This window comes from Brachionichthys hirsutus, chromosome 19, assembly GCF_040956055.1.
Source record: "Brachionichthys hirsutus isolate HB-005 chromosome 19, CSIRO-AGI_Bhir_v1, whole genome shotgun sequence".
Taxonomy (NCBI): Eukaryota; Metazoa; Chordata; class Actinopteri; order Lophiiformes; family Brachionichthyidae; genus Brachionichthys; species Brachionichthys hirsutus.
In genome coordinates, this window is record NC_090915.1 from 9,637,070 (window position 1) to 9,660,706 (window position 23,637).

Sequence of the window (23,637 nt, forward strand, 5' to 3'; positions counted from 1 at the left end):
GGATCGTTTCAGCTTGGCTTTTTTGCATCGCTCAAAATGCATGATGTTCCCGCAGCTGTGCGAGAGTTTTCATTTGGATCATTTTTAATCTATTCCATAGAAGATATTTTGTCGGTACGGGAGAAAGTAATAACATGAACAACGGTTGCGTTCCGGCCGGATGTGAGTCACGTTTGTCGGGATGTGAGAATAATAGCTGATCGTGAGATGGCTAAATGAAAGGCAGGTGTTAAGCATTGTTCCTTACACCTGTGCTCAAGGAAGTGACAAAGTGTGTGTTCACAAGTATAATATACTGAAATGAAGGGCGGCAGTCCGGGCAACAACGGCTTCCCTTAACCGAACACAGGGGCTTTTAGCCCTTATTTCTGGACGGACTCTTCCACAACTGGAACGAGGAGGATGAATTAGCTTAGCAGCCAATAACTCTTATAAATTATAATTATACATACATGTCTCTGTTGAGACTTTTGAAAGCATGAATATCTTTGCACAAGTGTAATGTGACTTTTCAATGACACTCACAACATCTTTGTAGTTCCGTCTCCCTTCACTTTGAAATCAATAGTGTCCCTGATAGGTATCAATATCTGAATGGGCCAATCAGATGCAGGCCCGGCGACCAACGGTTCAGAGAACTTGGAAGTTGGTCTTTTTCTTGAAATGTATTTGTTGGTTCTCCAAATGATATTAGTGGATCTGCTTTTACCCCTGATCTTTAATACTGCGTATCTACCCACACATGTACATCATCTACAAACGTATATTTTATTGCCGTCATATATAAGCAAAAAGCTATATTTTTACTGACATACTTCACACGTGGACAGAGAAGAAAAGTCAAATCAGACTGAAAATGGGACAACTAAGAGAGATGGCTTCCTCTTGCACATGGTACGTGTGCATGAACTCACAAGAATATGTGTATGTGTATGTGTGTGCACGTTTGCCTTCATGAATTTGTCACAGCAGCTACAGTGTCCACACGGCATGGATCCCACAATGATAGCAGGTGAGTTGTGAAGGTGACAGTGCCTGCCTTATGTGTGTGTGTGTGTGTGTGTGTGATGGATTAGCTTCATTTCCAGTGAAAGTCCTCCGTTGTGAGCGAGTGAGAGCGTGCATGAATGAACCCAAGCAGCAGGAGGGAGTGTGCACGTGATGTGTGTGTCTGCTGGACCATGTGAGTATGTGTTTCTGTCATATTGTGTCTATTTATATGTGTCTTTACAGGCATGTGTGTGTGTGTGAGAGAGAGAGAGAGAGAGAGAGAGAGAGAGAGAGAGAGAGACAGCGGCTGACTGATGGGTCCAGTATTCACGCAGTGGACAAATGCTGGGTTTCTATTGCTGGGGGCAACAGCAAGGTGTGTGTACAATCAAATGCATGTTGACAGGAGCGATGAACATCACACGGTTATGATGACCTCAACCTGCAGCAGGTGACCCCCCCCCCCCACACACACACACAAGCACAAAGTCAATCACACTCACACACAAAGTTAAGGGTTTCACTTAATTTTAACTGCAAAATACACATACACATGTGTGTGTGTGTGTGTCTTTGTATTCCAGGCATCTTATAAAGCAACAGGTTCAATGTTTGTGGGGAAAAATGGTCAAATCAGTGAAAAGATTATTTGAAAAGTGCTAAATAAATATTATTATAACGGTTTAAAGTGACTGTCTTCACAACCTTTGTTGTTTCGTCCCATCCTCTATTTACAATAATAATAATGACAAGACACTTGAAATGGTGTTAAAATTATAGATAAATTTTATAATTCCTCTTGAAGTGGATGTTTTATGCATTAGAGAGAGAATTGTGTTGATAAAACTTGTTGATCTAGAAACAACTTAAAGTATAACTTCGCCTGCTGTCCTTGTGTGTGTGTGTCTGTGTGTGTGTGTGTGTGTGTGTCTGTGTGTGCGTGTGTTTTGTCCCCCGTGAGCCCAAAACAAGGTAAACGTATAATAATAACATCTTCAGAATGTATCTCCCCATCTTTCTCCCTTGAGCAAAACAACACAGCATGCACACCTCCTCCGTGCCCCCCCCCCCCCCCCTCCCCCCCAGCGATGCGAGGAGCGTCCGGGTGTGAAATGTAAAAGGAAGAACGCTGTCGTTCAAACCTTCCCAAACACCAGCATCTCCCCCCCCCCTCGCCTCTTTGTCTCCGCCAGCGACTCTTAGTATCTGTTTCTTACTCTCTTTGTCACCATCTTGCCCCCCCCCCCCATTCTTCTCTCCCCCTCCCCCCCGGTTCTCAGGTGGGCCGGCTGCCGCTGGTTGCAGGTGCGCGGGACCCCTCAACCAATGAAAAATGACTGCCGTCATGCGCCGTGACTTTGATGAACCTCGTCGTGCGTCGGCCAATCACTCTTCTCCGTTTGGCTTCCCCGAGAAAACCGGCCGTGCGACACACGTGCATGCGCACACGCACGGAAAAGGCTCCGGACCAAATATCTGTGTTATGGAAGGAAGATGTTGTCCTCGGGTAAATACGTGGTCAACAGGGCCTTTTTGTGTGTCTCAGTGGGGGGGGGGGGGGGGGGGGTAGGCCATTAGTTACAGTGAGTGGACACTGACAGTGCTCGAAAAAGTTTACGAAGGTGAATAAAATAAATTTTTGCATTTTGCAGACGCCACATGAAGGCAATACACTCTATAGAAGACTTTTCTGTGTGTGTGGGAGGGGGAGGGGGGGGTCGTTTGTCTTGTATCTGAATGGACATCGGGGGTTAATCCTCCCCTGTTGGTTCCTAATCTGGTTCTAATCCCTTTAAAACTCTTTATCTGACTCTCAAGACATAAGTGGGGTTGCATCTTGTCAAGATAACACAGCAGAATCGTGCGCACACACACACACACACACACACACGCACACACACACACACACACACACACACACACACATCACAGAATGGCGTTGTGTGTCATGTTAACAGATCAGTGTCATCCTTAGTAAATTAAATATGATTATGACATTTTCACACAGCACAGTGTGAAATGAGACTTTGCTTTGTTCCTAATTTCTTGATATAAAGTCTCTCTTATCGTCTTTGCATCCTTTTTCTGTCAAACAATTACAAAGTCTGTGTTGAATTTGTTACTTCAAAGTGGTTCATGTTTGATGAATCGTCTCATCTACAGTCGCTTTTCCACTTTGCGGGTGTTGCTTATCCAAGCTTACTATGTGCGAAGGGCAGGGGACACCTCGGACGCGTCACCAGCTAACGGAGACTGACGACCACTCACGCACTCTCAGACACTATGGACAATTTTGATGTAATTAATTCACCTAAATTGCATATTTTTTGAGGTTGGAGGAAACCGGAGAAAACCCACAGGAACACGGGGAGAACATACAAACGCCTCACAGACAGGATTCAAACCCGGTATCGTCTTGCTGTGAGGCAACAGCGCTAACCACTACACCACCGTGCCGCCCTATAATGACTTCTTTTGACAAAAGGTTTCCATAAATTGACATTCATTTAAAGTTTAAATTCAAATGGTTTAAATTTTAAACCATTTGAATTGATACTGCAGCCAGTTTAGCGTCTAAACTGGTTAATGAATATTTATATATCTCACTGGTCGATCTTATTCCAGCCCATCAGAAACAATCACACACTGTGGCCTCGGCATGCTTTAATTTTCCAGTCAAACAAATGAATTTTACACACTAAATGGTAACAGGAAGAGACATTTCAAGACACGACCATAGAGAGACACACTCCCTATAATCCGCTGATTCCCCTTGCCTCCTCCCTACCCAAAGCCCACCACTCCCCAAACAGCCAAACACATTATACAAATGAAAAACAAGTGAGGGGCTGGAGGAGAGGCAGGGAGTGTGTGTGTGTGTGTGTGTGGGGGGGGGGGGGATTTTATTTAAGTGTTCTTGTAAGCCTTCTAAGATATTAATGTTGCAAAGCTACTTATCAATATTTAAGAACATAAAAGTAGCGTGAGGGCGGAGGCTGAGTGTTGTGTGTGGGGAGTGCAGACAAGAGCGCTGCACTCTCAAGGTGTGCGTGTGTGTGTGTGTGTATGTGTGTGTGTGTGTGTGTGTGTGTGTGTGTCAGAACCGCAGAACAACAATGAGAGAAGAGATGAGGTCTCTCTGACAGTTAGAGAAGAGGAATAGCTCGGTCTCTGTCCCACTAAAAGCTTTAACACGCCCGCAAATACACACACACACGCAGAAAATGAGTGCTGTTAAGTGATGGTCAGGATGGTAAATACAACTGCTAATGCTCCATAACCACAACATATTTATTTTATGTTGTGGTTAAAATGTCCTGATTTATGTTAATGTTTATGTGTGTATTTATGCATTTCTGTTTGTGTATTTTCTATTGTCATTTAATGCATCATATGTTAAGGATGCATGCATTTTATTCACGCGTCTTTGTTACACATCTTTTGTGTGACTGCAGACATCACAGTTCTGTCTGATCCCACTGGAGTCAAATAATAAACCAAATTCACTCATATTTATGAAGAAGTTTGTCTCAGATTGAGAAACATTCTATTATTTTAAGCACCAAATTAAATAATTAAAGAAATTCAACTACAACAATTAAACAAATTCTGTCATTGAGAATAGTTTCGTATGGTTCAAATTAGGAATTTACGTAGTCAGGATTTAATTCAGTGGGAGGGGCTAAATAAATTAAGAAAACACACAGTAGATTCTTTCTTTTTTCACCGTCTCAGCCCTCTGCGATGTTCCCCTCATCCTCCCATCAATCCAAACCGCCATCTTTTCTCTGCTTTAGTCACTCCCTAAACATTAGAAATCATCGGGGAGGGTGACGAGAGGTCTGCTGGCAGGAAGCGGCTAAAGTACTGCAGCCTCTCTGGAGAGGCAGACAGAGAGTTACACAACACAACAAAAATCCTGCTCGCATCAAACGAAAACACTGAAACAAAAAGCTCCTTTGTGTAAAAAAACTTTAAACTGCTATTTAGCTCATCTGTGTGTGTGTGTGTTGAGTATTTGTGTCAGTGTACGGGAGACAGACATTAAGGAGTGAGCAGCATACCGCGGTGTCTGCCACCTCTGTAGCTCGAATACATTAGAGCTACACACACACACACACACACACACACACACACACACACACACACACACTGACCTCTGGACAGTGTTCTGTCTTCCTGTGTCTTCCCGTGTCATCTCTAGTGTTACACATCCAAAAACACTTTCTGAACACAAACCACTAAATGATGGCTGCAGGGTGGATGAGGTGTGTGTTTCAAGACAGAACACAGAAACATACGAGTGTGAATGAATGTGTGTGTGTGTGTGTGTGTGTGTGTTTGTGTTGTGACCCGAGGCTAGGCTAGATGGATGGGCGTTCTGACCTACCTGCAGGGGTGCAGGCACGCTTATTTACACAAACCATGCTCAGGTGTGTATGTGCATAACTGTGTGTGTATGAATGTGTGTGTATGCATGTGGGTTTTTTTTGGGGCGCATAAGCCACCAAATTTTCAGAGAGCAACATGCATACATTCAAAAACATTGAATATGCCTTTTGTCACTCACTCTGATCACTTTAATGTGCACAACAGCTTGTGTGCACATCTCTGCCTTCGGGTCAGAATTCCCCAGCCTGTCCCGCACACGTCTGATCAGGCCATGCACCGCCCCATGCACCGCCCCATGCACCGCCCCATGCACCGCCCCATGGAAATCTATTACGCATAAACCAGTAAACAGTCAAGATGATCTTTTATTGGGCTTGGGGAAAATATTACCCTTGACTAGAGTATATTCAGACCACAAATACTTTAGCGATCCATGAGAAATGTCTTCTTCTTTTCCTCCTCCTCCTCCTCTATATATTATTTTGCCGAGTTGAGGATGTTTCTTAGTGGTTTGCAGACAGATCTGGCTTGGAGGACAGACATGCAGGCCGCCATCTTTTAGACTAGTTTAGATTAGTCTTTTACACATCTGGTACTTTTTTTGTATTTGTATTGTATTGTCAAAATCTGTACAGTTATACCACATTGTGGATAAAATAAACAAATAAATAAATCCCCCAGCAGCAAAAACAACTAGAAAACCACAATCAGAGATTGCAGACCCTCGCCTCCAAAAGACTATTGGATCTTGTGAGACAGTAAACAGGGCTTCCGGATCAGAGGGGCCAAACCTGCTCTAGCTTGCTGCTCCGGAACGTACTACAAGACTCCTTCTGGACTCTTTTTCCCATCATGCCATTCGTGTCCCTCCCTCTTAAAGTGGCAGTTTACAGCACAGGCACAATTCCAGATGTAAAAATAATTCCAGAATATGGATCCAGATCCGGATCAACGCCATTCTCGGGGAGGACCGAGCCACGGACAGAACCTTACTTGTGTAAAATTTTCAAGTTGATTGGGTTACTAGTTTTTGACTTATGCGCTCGGACAGACAGACAAACAAACAAACAGACAGACAAACAAACGCACCCAATTGCAATACCCTCGCCTCCTCTTCAGCGAGGGTAATCAGTCTCCCATTAGAAGAGTGTGCATTTAGGAATGATGTTTAATTCACCAAACACAGAGACAAGATCTGATATTAATAGATCTTCTTTGAAGCCGAAAGGTCAGACAGTCCAGTTAATGTTGTAAAATTGCTTTGTGTACAGCAACAGTCCTATTGATTAATCTTGAACTCATTGGAGCCGTCTAACAGTATTTATTGCTAAATATATATATATAATTATTAGCAGTCCTGTCAAGTCTATGCACAGAGTTTTGTTTTGCTGCTTAAACATTTGCTGTCCCCCCCCCCCCCCCCCCCCCCGAGATTGTCGAGCAGGAGAGAACACACTGTATTTATTCTCTGGTTTTACATAATTAAGAACTACATTTAGTTCTGATGGCTATTCAAAACGAGTCAATCAGCTATTTCAAGGTGAGCAAATAAATCTGAAATGTAATAACAGCTGTTCCAATTCAACGACACCGTTTCCGGGTTTAACGATTGCCTGACTGACGGCCCGGTCTGTTTTTACAGTGTGTGAGCGCCACGGACACAGAATCACATTGATCTGCTCATAAAGGGCGAATAAATCGTGTATGTCTTTTACGGAAGCAGAACAATCCATGCTGCTCTTCGAAAAGCTTGCTGCCTCTTTAAATCAGACGGTGATCAATGTGTGCATCGACTCATTCAGTGTGACATTGTGTATCGCACGTGTGTGCGCAAATGCGATGTAGAATGAGCGTTTGGGAGCATTGTGCATGAGCAATATCTTCATATCATTTATGAAAACTAATCACATAACATTTCCCGTCTTTTATTTCATTCCCATGCGTGCTACGGGAATGCCGTAGCGTGCTCCGCCTGTATTTGTGTGCACGCGTGTGCCTTTTCAACCCGCCAGCAGGATCATTTTTGTATTGACAGCCTACTTGTACCTGTCATACAGAGAATATGTGTGGAAAGGCCAGTCTCATTTAGCCTGATAAAGCGGCTGTAGCATCGTAATGACCTCTAGCCATTTATAAATCACACTTTAACATGCGGAGGGGGGGGGGGGGGGGGGGCAGACCTCTAACCACGGACTGATTGCAGGATTGATCAAAATTACTCATTCATGAATCACAACATTTTAAAAGGTGAGGCGTTCTGGTGGGAAGTAATAGCACAAGAAATACCTGCAGTTATATTTTGTCTTGTCTTTTGCTTCATGATGTTGGGATTTTATTTCAATGTAAAGTTGAAATATGCTTCATCCCCCCCCCCCCCCCCCCCCTCCTCCTTTACTGACTTTGTCAAAGCCGGTCTTTTTCCAACCACCTTCCTCTTCTTATTAATCTGCATAGGAACAATCTGCAGCTCATGTTTACTGATTCGCCCAATCAGGTATCAGTTCTCCCTTGAGGTTCAAGGTTCCCATTGAGTGTGTGTGTGTGTGTGTGTGTGTGGGGGTGTGTGTGTGTGTGTGTTTTGCGCGGACAAAGGAGGAACATCCCTGGGAGAGTTGGGCATAATGCACACGCGTTGATCGATCCGCAGCAATTACCAGCGAATCGAAATGTGATTTATTTCCCAAAGAATCATCTCAATATCAAGAGAGCTGGCAGCCGGATGGGAGGGCGGGAGGAAGGGTGTGTCCTCTCACACTCCCTTGCTACACCCTTCCTCTCCAACACAACTCCTTAACTTTGTCTGCCCTCTCCTTTTCATCTTATTTTTTCCTGCATCTCCCCATTTCTGTTTCCTCCTCCGTCTACCCCGATTTTCCATTATACTCCTCCCTTTTATTCCGGTGTCGATCCCCCCCCCACCCCCGACTGCTCCCCTGTGAGGCTATCATTCTGAGGCCTTGTCAATATGACCAGTCAACCAAACAAAAAGAGCTACTGACCAATTGAGGTATTTTGACTCTTAATCCCCCACCCTTACCCGCCTCCTTCCCTTCTTTTCACCAGCATCCCCCCCGCGCACCCTCCCCAGTTCCCTTTTTTTTTTTGCACTTAATTAAGTCGCCAAGTGGCTGTCAGGAATAATTTTTTGTTGCTGCACGGGGCCGAGGGCCACGGTGGACTTGACATTTGATAATATTGCGTCTCCACGTTGATTGAAATTGATTTTAGGGGGGAGAGAGGCCCCTGCTCTCAGCCGCTGTGATCGTTTGACAACTCTCAGCCAATCAGCCCCAAGGACAGCCTGTGGACCCCCACGTCTTTGGTGTGGCAACTCATATCCCAACGAGTGATGGCTGGGGCCCTGGATGTGTGTGTGTGTGTGTGTGCGTTTGGTGCCAAGGGTCGGACATGGAGTACCGTTGCGGGGTCATGTGAGGTCACAGTCACATTTCCCATAAATCAGATAAACAATGCACAGAAAACGAGACTTTATGCACAAGAATTCACGTGTCCTTGTGTGTGTGTGTGTAAAGTTATTTAGCGTACGAGTAACACACAGGCACGCATTTTGTTCGGTGTCTTTACTCGAAGCAACCTATGCCGCCTTCAGCTACGTTTTCCCCTCACTAGCTAATAGAGGCTATAATGCTAGATGCAAATGACTGTTTTAATTGTTGCCTTATTAGCAGGGAGTGGGGGTATTAAGTAAAGAACATCATGATGAAATGCCACTCAAAAGCAGGCTGTAGTCGGAATCAATCAGGACAATTAATTACAACCAAGAACACCGCCATCAGTGTTTCCATGATGTTTACAATTACAATCTGCTGTGCTCTCCTGTCACTTCTCTCTCCGACTGCAGGCCAAGATCACAGAGAAGTAATGAAGCCTGGCGTCTCCTGTACGGGTCCAGAGCATGTGTCCTGTCATCTTTGTCCCAAGGCAAATTATAATGCTGTTGTTGTTCCTTTTGGATCATCACTCCAGAAGGTTGAAACTAGTTTCAGATATATCCTTTGGTTTTTAATTAGATCTGCATCTCACAGGGCTTTCTGCAGTTTATCTTGCCGACCCTTACGTATTGATGAAATAATATAACAATTAAATGTGTTTTGTGATGAAAAACACAATTGCGATGAGATGGAATGTAGAAAGTACTGTAGCAGTGTCGTGTGGTTTATGTGTTTGAAATGCATTATGTGTAAATCTGTCCTTTTGCTAATTTCTGAAAATGAGACTTTAATAAAACAAGTCTTTCCTTTGATAAGTTACATTCAGCACTACCTGATTTAGCACATGTCATGTACAGGATAATACCGAACCTACTCGGGTAGACTCCGCCTTCGTTCATGTGTCATCGGTTCGCCTCGCTCTCGTGTGTTCAAATTCTGAAAATCTGTTCAACTTCCGAGGCATTTTAAAGAAAATGTTTTCGTTCGAAAACTGAGGTGCACGAGAGCCGAGTTGTTCGAGAAACCGAGGTTCCACTGTTATTGAAAGAATGAAGAACATTTCATCATCCGGCATGCAAATGTGTTGGACAGTCAGACAGCGCTCAATTGAGAAAAAGTTTATAACAAAAGGTTATAACTATGTCTTTAACATTTAGATCTCCAGGAATTTTCAGCACCTTTGCCTCCAAATTGCAGATTCTTTATTATCCTAATTTCCGAGCCGAAGCCCATTCGCCGGGCTGCATTCTCGTCTGTTCCCATTTTAATTGGGTTATGGGCGTCACTTGATGCGTCTGACTCGCTGAGAGACGTTCCATATTCCTGATAAGGATCTGTCTAACCCCGTTTTCTTAGGTTCTCTAATCACCGCTCATCGCTTCAGGCTAAAAGAGAACTGTACCAGACGCACACAGAGAAGAGACCGCTTTTATTTTGGAGGGGGCTCCATCTTAACTCTGCCAGCGTGGCCTCGATTAAGATGCTGTCAACAATGACATGAACATTTACAGAAATGGTTTCACAACTATTTTCTCCTGGTGTTTGAGGGCGAAATTATTTTATTATACAGAAAATAAAAATAACTTAAGAACTACTTATGATACCTGAAAATCTGACAACGCTGGGACGAGCTCCAGCGTTGAAATTATTTTGACAGAATGGTTGTGCAAATGTCTTGAAGAAGACGAGGAAATGACATGACGCTGTTATGATCATTTCAGAAAAATGTTTGGCGTATAAAAGAAGCAGTCGTCTCATCCATAGAAATGAAACTAGAACCATCTTTGCCCTTGGTATTGAAATACCAAGGGCAAAGATTTTCTTACGTTATCTCCATTCTGACACCTATTTTCCTCTTCTTCAATCCTCTCTCCTCCCTCCAACCTGCTTTGCTCTCTCCTCTTCACAGCCTTGATGTCCAACAACCCAGCTATTAACCTTTGGCCTTGTGTCTCTCCTCCGTCACTGCAGAAGTAATTAGCAGGTCAGTCCAACCCTCCTCCATCCTTTAAAGAATGATTAGAGGATAAGAAATAGTGGATGAAACAATACAGATTTGTTTTGCTAATCTCCATATCATCATCACACACAAGCGCACGCACACACACACACACACACACACAGGGTTGGCAGGACCAGGCAATGAGCTGTCAGAACATTCACTCTGCATGACACAGGTCATTGGCTGATCCCTGTCAGTCTCTGTTCTGTCTTTTTCTCTGTCATTCTCTCCATGCCTCCCCCTTCCTCTGCGTCTCATTAACACAACACACAATTAAAGCGCGTGCATCAGTGTCAGACCCTTGCTATTAGCACCTCATCCTAAATGGCACTTGGCAGGGAACTGACTCACAGCTTCCGCCTCCCAGTCAAATTAAAGCCCTCGCATATGATCAATGCCAAAACACGTTAACACCTAATTAGCTTGACAGAGCAGTACACGCACAGTGGTACTCCACAGTACATGGAGGCGTGCGGACACCGTCCAGGTCTGGTCACCTCTGTGGCCGTGAGATTATTCAAACGGCTGATTTGAATGAACGTTTATTGTCTAATCATTACATCCTGTAAAACAAACAAACAAACTCCGTTATCAAGAAATGACATTTACCTTGTTTCACATATCAGGAAGTCAGACAAAGGGCGTTTGAAGGGTAATTTTAAGGTGTGAATTTAATAACTAATTCATTTAGAAAATGTATTCGCTTCACAACGACGCTCCAACCGCAGTACAGTCTGTAGATGTTGGAACACATGGGGGGGTCACACACACACACACACACACACACACACACACACACACTGCAACAGTAAATATCTGAGATCTAAATCCTCTTCACAGCATTGCCTAATTGCTCCCAACAACATGGTAGCTGATTAACTTGTAATTGCTGCTCTGAACGCAGCCCGTCCCTCTCTCCTCGTTAGGGTTATTACTGACTATAATTACCGCTAATGTGCAAAAAAGGAACACACACTCACACGCACACACATAACTTCACGTGTAAGCGTACATGCAGGTGGACGCTCACGCTCACGCGCATGCACCTGAACCCTTTGCTACACACTCCTTGTGCGCAACATTTCGACAGGAGAATACTTATTTCCTTTGAAACTGTGACGGATGCACAAAGCAATAACAGTGAAATTTAGGCAACCAAATTCATTTTCAGGATGTTGCCTCATTTAAAGGGGTGGGATGCGGTGCAGCCGGGATCCTCTAATGGTCTTGACGTGGAAGGAAGCTGACATTTGCATCCCTCGAGCCCGGGAGTGAGGCCTATCACATGGTTGTTTGCTACCCACCATTTGTGATTGTGGGACTGCATTACTTCCGTTTCAGGTTTTAGCTGATTGTGGCGCTGTGATCATGCCGAGTGAAGCTTTTTCTCTTTGGTTAATAGCTGCAGTTGACTTGCCATAGATTTAAAGAGAAAACTGGACCAAGCCAATCCTTCAACAGATAAAACCATTGTTTAGCAATCGTGTACGCAGCACAGTCCTTGTAAAAAAAAAAAAACATCCAAATTATTATACAAATGTATTTTCCATGTTTTTTGTTTTGATGCCGGGGGTGGGAGGTGGGTGGGGGCTGAGTTTATCCCATCCTCACAGAGATCATATCCTAAATTGTTTTGATATCCTGCAGGAAATCGGATAAGTAGCGACATATGTTTTGCATTTCCATAAAAGCAACATTTGTAGAATTAACGCGTCTGCCTGTAAATCCCAAACAGGGAATTTTGGAAATGCTCATCTGTTCGTGAACATCTTCACTGCTGTCAAACATAAAAAGAAAGAAAACAAGCAATTATAGAATTATTTATGAATGCACTTGTCCTTTTTTTTTTTTTTTTACCACAGGAAACTACCATCGTGTTTTGAAGCAAAAACAAGCTCCTCATCATCATTATAATATTACGATGTGAGGAATCTGTGCGTCTGTCTGCAGCCCACGGTGGGTAAGCTACATGTTATGCAGCATGGGGAGTAAAACACAGGAAGTCCAGTTTAGGGATTCATTTAAATGATTTTTAAAACACTGCCGTTACCCAGAAGGACTTCAGCCATAATGTCTGATAGTATTTTAAACAGACGTAAAACTTTGTGGTTCATTGTTAGCTCTGCACAGAATTATATATCAGGACATCATTAAAAAATATATTAACCATTAATAATAATGCATTGTCTACATGGTGGATGCCACACCCCCAGTTGGGAGAAGCTTTGCTACTGGCAGTTGAAGTAATCTAAACAGCCCTGACTGAAAACAGCTGAAGGCCTGCCTTGTATGTCTATTATGAGTTTATGATGTGATTTTCTTTTTTTTGTCCACAGACAGTGAAAAAGCCTCCGAGGGCCAGCGAAACAACACCGATACGACATCTGACCGCAAAGTCTGTTGAGTTTATTAACACTCCTCCACTGAATTCATGCTCTCTAATGCTGATCTTGAAAACACGACCCAACAGCTGCTGCGTCGGGTCGTTCATTCGTTTCCTGTCATGGCTTCCATCCTGTGTGAGGTCGTCGGGATCTGGAGTCTTCTTGACAGACATACTATACAGCATTTCTAATCATAATTGCAGATTCATGTTTGATGCCCTGTAAAAGTGAAAACCTCAGTTTTCAGTAAACGACGCCTGAGGACCTTTTCATTGAATACACCATCTAACAGTTCTCTGTCTATCTGTAAAAAAACATTTGCACGAGTCTAAATCTGGTTTTTGACCTTAATTCTGCAACTAAATTCGCCGCATAAGGAGTTATGAGAATAAAGCTCCTTTTACGTTCATAATCACGGTCTCCTCCAGCCGGGGATAAAGGCACTACTCGCGGGAGATTTAGCCAGCAACTCTGTCTCCCTTTCTTTCCCCCCCTCTCCTGCCCTTCCTCGCCGTCTCCCTCTGCTTCCGACGAACACTATCTCTCTTTCCTCGGACCATTAGTGATATTGCCGGGCCGCAGACCTCTGTGTTAAGTCACTTAATCAAAAGCAATGGGCTGAAAATCTTGTTTGGCCTCTTACGTCTGATTCATTCCTGCAGACAAGAGCATCGGAGAGACAGAGAGAGGGCCAGGGGGAAATAAATGGAGAGAGAAGTAGCGGGAAGAGAGAGATAGTAAGTGAGCGAGTATTGATAGTAAAGTGAGATGGCGGAGGAGAAAGTGTGAGAGAGAGAAAAGAGGACATTAGGTGGAGGTACGATGGGTTATCAGCAAAGCAGCAGCAGAACAGGCATCATTGGCTCTTTCGCCCACTGGGGATGAGGAGGCAACAGTTCCTCTAACCACTTCTGACCAGCGCTCACACATACACACTGTGCACGTTCCATTCTATAAAGTTTCTAATCTGACATGTTTATCAGTATAATTAAATTAAAACCTCATCTCATAAAAGATACAGCTAAATACATTTAAGGTAGAAAGGATTCCAGATTTTGATAGTAAGATGATCAAACGTGTCACAGCCAGCAATCAAAACGTGTTTTTGCCTTGTCTTGCCTTCTTGTGAGCATTTTTAGATCCGACATGCAGATCAGATCTTCCCTCTTGTGTAAATTCCACGCAGTGATGTTTGGTCAGCAAAGAGGTATTTAGCGCAGGAGGCATGACAAATAAACACGTGAAAGAACGCGCATCTTGAATATTGTGAGCTGCACATCCTGCCAATCGCTACTGGGCTGCACTATTCTAAAGCAGCTAAAAGAGTGTAACGACCAATAGAAGAATGGAAGCCGTGGATAATGTGATGAAGATGCTCAGAGATAATCCCTGAAAATGGATAAATCATATCAGTATAACCACGTAAATGTCATAGCCTGGTCATGTAACATTGACTTACTTGATAGTAAAGGAAATCCTGTTAGTGTTTTTAGTGTTTCACACAATGTGGTAAAAAATATTCAAAGATCCCTTCATACAGAAAAGGGAAGCCCAAATTGTGTGCGTGCGTGTGCGTGTGTGTGTGTGTGTGCATGCACATGCATGAGATGATGGGTGATGGAGGGGCTCCATGCTCCATGGGCGGGCAAATGGAACATACGGCGCACCAGACCTCTCCTAGAGTTGTACTGCAAACAAACACGCAGACACAGGCACGCACACACACACACACACACACACACACACACACACACACACACTTTATTTTCATGTATTAAGAGGAAGAGTCGATTTCCTCTCTTCGGTGCAGCTGACAGATTTAAATAATAGCGCCTTCGTATATTGGAGGATGTGTAACAGAAGAAGGAGGAAAGAAAAATAAATAGTCTGTGTGTCGCATTCATCAGGACACGTTCATGGGATACAGAGATCGAGGGGGAAAAACATTTTTTTTAACATTAAAAAAGTAGAATTCATATTTCATTATTTGCGTAGAGGAGCAGATGATCAACTAGAAAACGGAATCAGTTTGATTCCTGGATGGTGAAGGCCAAACCTTGCACCATTAATGCATTCAATTTAACGTCTGTGATGTCATCTCAGGTGTAAAAGTGAAAAAAAAAGAGTATTTTCTCACCAAAAAGTAGGGAACTGGATTAAGCTGAAGATCAGTGAGATGGTTTAAGAGTCATGAGTGAATAGATTTTTCTTAATTATGGTAAAAGTCAAAGAGTGGTGTGTTCTTCATGTGAATTACCCTATGATGCACGCGGGGTCAGAGAGTAATCTCCTCGCCTCTTAAGACGATCGCAGTTTTCATTTCCTAATTGAGAGAGAGATTGCTGTAACTCGTATCTCGCTGAGGTAATAGCATTTTATTCCATGTTCCTTTTTTACCCCACCCACCGGCTCCATACATGTGAATGTTCAATCATAGATACTCTTGGATTTGGGATAGTAGGATAGTAGACAGTTAGCAGCCCTACTTAGAGGAGTCAAGCCCCTTTTAAAACACACACCCCCCCCCCCCCAGAAAATCCCTCACACGCTAAATCTTTTAAAGCGCTTCAACTCCCCTTTCACTCAAATGGATTGTTGAAGAAGAAATAAAAAAAAATAAAAAAAAATAAAAAGCAAAGTATAAGCTGCCTTTTGGCTTTCAAAATAAAATCAGGTTCACTTCATCTTGGATTAGAGCACGAATGAAGAGCCATAAAGCACAGCAGGATAGCGGCTTGAAGAAACCCCTAAACTTATTCAGATCTACAAATCCTTCAGTTTGGTTCAGGTGACTGGTGGAAGATTTGGAAAGCACATTTTCTAAATGTTCTTTTCCATTTCATACACTTACTGCTTCCCCATTACATCCACCGGGGAGGTTATGTTTGTACTCTGTGAGTGATTTTCTAGTTATTGACTTTGATGCTATTTATCTATCTTGATTATAGTAAAGATTGAGAAGAGATTTCACTCCTGCTCAGGTTGTTGACTGTTTCTCTCACACTTTGTGCTTTCCTCTCTCTTCATTGTGCATCCATGCGTGTTTGTAAAGTGGCACATGTTGCTTCAAGTGTCGCTGACTCTCAGGAGGTGTGGATGCTCCACATCAAACGCGCTCCGGCACCTGTACACCCCAATCAGCCTCGTCCTACACTTGGACTCCACTTTGTTAATCCCACTTTGTTGCACACCTCTCAGACCTTTAAGAGCACCCAAATCAATTAAGCCAGCAGACACATGGCCGCAATCACACACACCCAAACCTGTGCATCCACCCACCATCAAATCACCTCAGACATGTTTTACAGCGCAGACACACATTTTCTCAAAGTTGAGATTCAGTCCCGGTGCAAATTCAATTAAGGCACCCTTAAATACTTCTTTTGATCTCAATATTGGATATCAGACACACACACCTGATGCTATAGCACCTTAGTGGCCTCAGCTTTTAGGTGCATTGTGCTGCAGACAATTCTATCATCATCTGGCTAGAGGTAGCAACAGTTTTCATTCAAGGGTGTTATAAAACTGCATATTAAAAAAAGACTTGTATTGTGTTTGGTGTTTATGCATGTGAAGATCTGCGAATTCCATTTCCATTTAATAATGATCTTTCTCCCTATTTCAGAATTAGAGTTCATATCTTTAATACAACATATTATACTGCTGTTCTCTTTTACTATGAGATTACGTGTCTGAAGGCCAGAAAAGCCTGATATGTGTGCTTGTGTGTGTGTGTGTGTGTGTGTGTGTGTGTGGTTGATAAGGAAACACATTTAATCAGGATGACATCCATGTGTTACAAACATGCAAACCCACACACAGTCGCTCAAGGTGGGGAATCTCTGAACATAAATAAAATTTACAAATCCTACAGAAAGTTGCTTATCGACAGTTTTGGGATCACAAAGATCAGAAATTAAATGATTAATACTCATAATCCACAGGTTCCATCGGAGACATTTCTTCTCTTTCTGGAAATAAATGCTATTAATTAAAGCACAAATTTCAGAACAAAAAATTTGTTATATATATATATATTTTTTTTATTGGTGATGAAAGTTTATGCGGGTGGGAGGGAGAGCGTGTAGCGCTGCTCTCATCTCACTGGCAAGGAAATTACATTTTTGGTCGTCGCTCCTCTTTTGTTTGTCTGAATGCAGAGAGTCACATTTTGCATGCATAAGGTGGCAAAGCTCATTACTCTGTATTCAAACCTTAAAGAAGGCATTTCCTCTTTTCCCTTGAGGTCACGTGTGTGAGTGTGTGTGTGTGTGTGTGCGTATGTGTGTGTGTCTGAGAGAGAGATATATAGACATAATAAAAGGGAGAATTTGGGGCAAAATTGCATTTTTCTGTTCCTATACTTGCATATTTGAGTGTGTGCATGTAAAATAATTTGCGTCCATACGTGTGTGCGTTTCTCCGTGTTCGTCTGAATGGGGATTCATTTCAAAATTAAATGCTTTGGGTCAGGCAGATTGCTTCACGCCTGTGTTATGTTGCTGTGAATGCAATGTAGTCTTTGATGCATATGAGAACTGACAGGACACACACACACACACACACACACGCAACGTTATTCATTCTTAGCCTCATTCCCTACACAACCCTTTTGTTGCTTCACTCTACAAGCCTTGAATCTTATCCCTGTTTATAGATCTGTGTTATGTTCTTCTTGTTAATTGTCATTTTAAGGTGTTTCGTTACTAGTTATAAAGCTTTTTGCTTAATTCCTCATGGTTTAAGGTAAATATGAATTTATCTATACAGTCTATCTACTTCCATAACAATAATATCAAAACATACATCAACTTTTTTTTTGGCCATATTTTCTTTATTTATTTGTCGCTCTTTGAAGTCCAATGGCAGTTACATGTTGGCATCAGCAGGATCAGTGGGTCAAAATGATTCTTGATTTAAGCTCCCAAAATAAAAAGCACATTGCTAAAATGATTTTCTGACTCACAGCAGTATTTGCATATTAAAAAAGAACTGTCTATCTCTGCTTTCATCTCTCCAGGGCTCACATAAACACTATCTTCATTTGAATGGCAACTCAAATTGTCTCACGAGCTAGACAGCTGCCACCGCAATCGGGATGTAAATGTGTGTGTGTGTGTGTGTGTGTAATGTATTTTTGTGAGCTGCAGATTGGCTGGCTCTTCTCAACAGATTACATTACCTTTCATCTGCTCGTCGTGTAAGAAGTCCTCATGTCTGAAGTGAATGAGAGACGCAGCAACACACTGAAAAATGCACAACTAAGTGTTAGATGTGGAGTCAGAGAGTTTAGCAGGAAGTTAAATAGAGTTTTTATTTTTGAAAACATGTCTTGAAGGAAATGAAGGCGTAGCTGCATCTGTGTGCGTGTGTGTGTGTGTGTGTGCGTGTGTGTGTGCGTTTCAGCTATAACTAAACACTATCAGTCCTGTCAGTCTGTGAATTTCCTGTGGGATGACAGTCTGCATCTGTCGTCTAGTCAAGCGCATCATCTGTCTGTTGCATGAACATGAACACACACACACACACACACACACACACCACACTCATACATGCTGGGGGTTTGGCATATTGCTCTTAAGCCAACTTTTTGATTTGTAAAAGGAAATGTGCACAGGATATTTGAGGGGACCATCTGTACAGTAGATCCTGTGTGTGTGTGTGTGTGCTAAGTTGTGTGTCTGTGACTGAGGATCATTTATTTTAAAGAGGGAGCAAAGCTTGAAACTTCAATGGAATTTGTTAAGATGTAAACCATGATGAAATAAAAATACTAAATAAAGAACCGAACTTTGGACAAATTCAATAAAAATATTTTCTGAGAAGCAAAACACAATAATTTTTCAGAATCTAACAACAATATGCGCAGACCTCCACCGAGCAGCTCATTCCCCTCGTAGTTGGATTTACACCCCCCACATCAAAAGGTTAAATAGTTCTTGGTATCTTTATATACCAAACATGAAAAGTAAAAGTGAATCAGAGTTGATGTGTATCAATCATGGCAACTTTTTTCAAGGAAGATATCAATCAATAGTCCTCTAGAGAAGGGATGTCTAGCACATCTCTCTGGCCCTCTGGGCTCATGGCCCAGCCTCAAGTATAGTTTTTCGGAAATCAGTGAAAAGGTTTTTTTCTCATCTGAGAAAATGCTTAAAAATTTCCTTTCTTCTAAATCATTCATTTCTGAACTGCTTAATTTGAAATCTGGGTTGTAGGATCTACTGGAGCCAATCATAGCAGTCTACATGCAGGCGAGAGGCAGGATACACCCTGGACAAGCCGCCAGTTTATCACAGGGCCACACATAGACAGACAGCCATTCACGCACACACTCACTAATTTAGTGTAACCATTTCATCTGAATTGCATATTTTTGGTGGTGGGAGGAAGCCGGAGAACCCGAAGAGAACCCACACAGACACGGGGAGAACATACCAGTGGCGGGCGGTGCATTTTACACCGAGGCCTTCAGTGAAGTCCTACTTAGTCCGACTTGAATAAATACCCCTCATAATACCATCATTTATGACACCACTGCTTTAGAAATAATGTACAAACACACACTTACGCACTACTGGGTGCTGCATCACCTCAATCGTGTACAACACAGGATATTTTTTCCGGAGCATTTAAAAATCAATAAACTGCATCAGCAATTAAAACTTACCACTATACGTGGTACTATCAAAGTTATAAATAAAAGGGAATTTTTCCAAAGCGTTTTAAAGTCCACCATGAAGCTTTAAATTGCAAACTTGCAGTTTAATATAAGAAAGACTGCAACACAACGTGTTGTACTTCCACTACAATCACACAGCTGCACCAGCGCACCATATTATTTACATACATTGCATTTACGGTATATCTGTGATTTTATTTTGTTATCATGTTAAATAAATAAAATGTTGGTACTCACCAAAACGGCTGTCCCGTTTGAAAACAAAATCCATTCTCCTTTCTTATAGTTCCTAAATCCAGTGTTGCTCCAAACATTAAATCGATCCCTTGCAAACAAAAGGCATTCCCAGCAGAACAATTTGCAGCGACCCTCAGAAGCTGTAACCCAAAAGTTTGAAGCCTGGAAGCGGCGTACCAATCCTTTCCCCACCCGGGACAGGTTAGCTAGCTCTCGTGAGCCGAAGCTAGTAGCTTCTCTGTAAAGGTCCGTCTTGAAAATGGCCTTTCAAAAATATCCACAACCAAATCCACACTTTCCCCTCCTTCGGCCGCAATATGCATAGCGCTGCCCTCTCACACGGAGTATCCAATCACAGGCAGGAAGGCCTTACTTTCATCAACTCGTGATCTGATTGGCTATCGCAACTGTCTATCAACTCTAAGAGCCGATCACAGGACCCGTTATTGAGTTGTGACGTGAGACAAGCAGGAAGGACTTGTTTCACCAACTCGTGATCTGATTGGCTATCGCAACTGTCTATCAACTCAACTCTACGAGCCCGTTCACTCACACAACACAGACGGCAAGCAGCGCTGATTCTGAAGGTCTCGGACGGATAGTATTTGCCACTGGTACTATGAAATCCGCCTGGCAACACAAGCTAGCTGAATTCTGATTGGATAAAAAATACATCACTGTAATATAATATAACATGAATGTGAAGAATATATATATATATATACATAAAATTAAATTGATTTTATCATAAATATGATCATGTATTCTTGATTTCTGGTTATGTTAGGCAAGCAGAGAAGGCCTTGCAGGCCCTGACCGCCCGCCACTGGAACATACAAACTCCTCACAGAAAAGTTGGATTCAAACCTGCAACCTTTTTGCTGTGAGGCAACAGCACATCCTACTGCGCCACCATGCTGCCCCCTCCAGCTAATCTTTGTTCTGAATCTATCCAGCACAGCTTGTGTGATCCTGCCGTCAGAAAAAACGATTGAAAAAGGCAAGAGGGAAAACGTCACCTTCTTGGTGGGGGTAACGTAAAACAATGCATCTACAAACACACATTCCTATGTGTGTGTGGGTGTGTGTGTGTGTGTGTGTGTGTAGCCCAGGCATTCTGCAACACCTAAAAGCACACCTGACAAACTAATGAAACAAAGCTGGCATGGATTTCGGGTCCTGCTGAAGACCCAGACCACAGACCAGACAGAAAACAAGAGACCTGGGAGACATGATTTTCTAAACAACCTCATCTGAACAAGTATCAATATGAATTTAAAACATAGTTAAAATGTCAGTGAGAGTGAGATTTTTAAAACCTCTCTTGTGCAGCTCATTCTCGATCAACATGATACTTAGCACCATATTTCTGTCACGCTGCTTTCCTTCCAGGGAGGGAGTTATCATAATGATTTGTTCGAGGTGGAGCGTTTATTGATGATCTCTCGCCGTGTATTTTTGAGTCTGTCTGAGATATTAGTCTGTGTGTTATTTGTGTTGTGTGTTGTGTGAGCATTCTTGCATGTGTGTATATTGTATGCGTCTCTGTGTGTGCGTGGCTTTACCGTGCAGTATATGGGTCATAAAGCACACCTAAAACGCTGGGACGGTCGATGGAAAGGGATGACAGCCTTCTGTGTAAAACTTACAGCTCTCGGATCAACTCACAGAAAGAAGAGTCGGACTCAAAGGGAACACGTTGCAGTAGATCACATGCAGATCTACTCCCCGTCTCACCGTAACGCCGCTATATCCCTTGAATCCCTCATCGTAAAAGTTACTTATGGCCGTTCGGAATTCTTTCCGGAGTGAAAGGGCCCCGGCCGACAGTTAACTAACTGATGGGATTGAGGAGCAGGCCGGAGGATTAGCCTGATTCAAAGGAGCAATCCAGACATGGGATCCCAGAGCAGCGCTGTAAAACACAGCTGGAGTGCTAAAATATATTTGTGCTGTTGTGTATTCATCCCATTGGTCAAGAGCAGAGTATCCATCGGGGGGGGGGGGGGGGGGGGCTCGCACCATTTATTAGGTACGAAATCTTGGATTATGCAATTTAGCAAAAATAATAAATAAATAAATTGAAACCTTTAAACGTATTTATATATTATTTGTGCTAATACCTTTAAATAAATGTGTTGCTCAAATGTAATATAAATTGCATTCTTCATGTTCATATGAGCTATTACTTTTGTGGGGGGGGGGCATGTTAAAAGTTCTCTAGAGGTGCGAGGCGTAGAAAAGGTTGGGAACTCCTGGTCTAGAGGAATTCTTCTGAATATAGTTTTAGTCAAAATGAAGCAAAATCTCAAGTCACTCCAGGTAAAAAAATATATTTAAAAATGCACACGCTGCATCCCTGTGATGACAAACGCATGCACACACGACAGGTGGTTCATGTGAAACCAAGTGAAAACATGCAAAAGACAGAAAACGAGCTGCAGTTTGAACGTGAACCGAACAAATCCAGAGAACGCGCTTTGCTCTGAAGCCATGCGACGCGTCAATCGAGGTGAGAAAACGGTCTTCTTTGTCTTTCAGTTGGTTCTTTCAAACATTCATTCATTCATTTTCTTGGTATTATATGCACTATCATGCAAAAATATTTAATATTTACTGGATCTGATCCACAATGAGTCAGACGTTGCATTTAATGACTAATTGTCACCTTGTGCGTGTTAACAGTGTGTTAAACGACTGTAACGCTCTTGTTTCTAATTGGACAGTTTCAGTAACTTTATTGTGAAGGGTCAAGAATGAAACAACAACAGTAAATATGGTGAATAAATGTCATCCATCCGCCCATCCATCATCCATCCATCATCCATCCAACCTTTGATGCTGAAGCAATCTCACAACAGTCATAGCCTTCTCCTCTCTGCAAAATTAATTTGACAGGTTTGCATTAAGGCACCTGATCAATACCCACTTAAAGCCGTGAGGGCTCAAGCCAAGAAAAATAACACGGCGCCCGCCCCGCCTCTCCCTCTACCAGATGAGAAAAAATGAATCTCACACATTTTTTTCATCCCTTCTCGATTGCTCGTCGGTCCTAAGCCGTGCTCTCTGTCAGACAGACACACACACACACACACGCACACACACACAAATAAACACGAGATCCATGGAAACACACAAATGAACAGACACACACGCAGTTCCGAGCTTTTCTATCACCGGCCTGACCTCCTGCATTGATCGAGAGCTGTTAAGTTGACAGAGGGCCTCGGAGGTGTGTGTGTGTGTGTAGGTGTGTGTGTAGGTGTGTGTGTGTGTGTGTGTGTGCTTGGTGAATTTCACTGGCCACTTAACCAAGGAACGATCAACTATACAACCTTGATAAAGTCGACTCTGTTGGTGATAGAGGGCTGCAAAACGGTATCATCTGTGTCGAGTTGAAATGAAACACAGAGTGTGAGTTTGATAGAACCTCATGTGGCGTGCATTTAAAGGGGGGGCGGCGAGATATCGGGACAAGAGAACGAGGCAGAAAGA